At 33.1% G+C, this 1,091-nt stretch overlaps 1 long non-coding RNA gene across 1 annotated transcript; it reads right to left on the bottom strand.

Annotated features, from left to right (window-relative positions):
• Window positions 1-364: 364 nt before the first annotated feature.
• Window positions 365-861, bottom strand: LOC149947174 (uncharacterized). The gene is made up of 3 exons (XR_016480268.1): window positions 760-861; window positions 614-696; window positions 365-544 (listed from the first exon to the last, which is right to left on the bottom strand). It is a non-coding gene; the product is annotated as an uncharacterized LOC149947174 (long non-coding RNA).
• Window positions 862-1,091: the final 230 nt, after the last annotated feature.

Here is a 1,091-nt window from a genome sequence, read left to right as displayed (position 1 = left end):
TCCAGAATGATTTATTTATTTATTTTCATTAAAAGAACATTTTTATTAAGAGTTTAAAATACAATCAAAATAAATATTTAGATAGTTACATTTTTATCAATGTGACTTAAATAAATATGCTACAGTGACTTATTCTTACCAGAGTTCTCGATCTTCCAATGTTCTTAAACTGAGATAAAATTGAGCTACGTCGTTGGCATGTAACGACACAGTTCTAAGAGATTTTTTACCTTTCCACGGTCAACTTTGATAGGTTCATTGTACGGAGACGTTATATTGAGAGATGTAACTGTCTGGAAGGTAATTTTTCCACAGCATCGTTAACTTCATTTCTCATAAAAATTTCAATACTTTTCTGTTGCTTTTTGTAAACAATACATTTATCCATCATTCTTTTACGAAACCGTGTAGAATTTGATTTCAGATCTTTTTGGGCGAGTTCCATTTCAAGTCAGCTAATAGACATTTCCCGCTTCCTCTAATTCATTAATATCTGCTAAATGAAACTGTTGGTCTTGTTCCATCTCCTCTGTACCGATATCAGCTAAACAATAAAAGTTGAACAACTAAATGTCTTAAAGCAGAAAAGAAGAAACCCAAATGAAATATATACCTCGAGCACAAGATGGAATAGGGCCCCACTGGCTTCTCATTCTTCAATTTCATAGTCATCTTCCCAGTCTTGAGAACCTGAACCTAAAGAAATTATTCATTACTTTAAAAAACGCATCGTTTAATTTATAACATTAATTATATTACTTATTTCATCTTTCCGATTATTTTTTTGACACTAAAAAGAGTGATTCATTTTCAAAACGAATTCACAACACTGTACAGCCTCGAATTCCGACCTGAAAACAAGCTGTGATGGAAAGTTAGCGGTCGACGCATAAAATTAATTGTTTATGCATTGAAAGGGCAAGACATATTAAGTTACGAGTTTCTGTAAAAGCTAATTTATATTAAGAAATATTAATGATTAAAGAGTTCGACTTTCACCTCCGACAGACTATACACACCCGCCATACCGACACACTATACACACTGGTCATAACTTTTCTCCGCGCGAATTTTACGGCTTCGTAAACCCG

Source organism: Leiobunum rupestre, chromosome 4 (assembly GCF_980474605.1).
Source record: "Leiobunum rupestre chromosome 4, qqLeiRupe1.1.hap1, whole genome shotgun sequence".
NCBI lineage: Eukaryota > Metazoa > Arthropoda > Arachnida > Opiliones > Sclerosomatidae > Leiobunum > Leiobunum rupestre.
The sequence above is the reverse complement of the archived record's forward strand: the minus strand, read 5'-3'. Positions and strand labels throughout refer to the sequence as shown.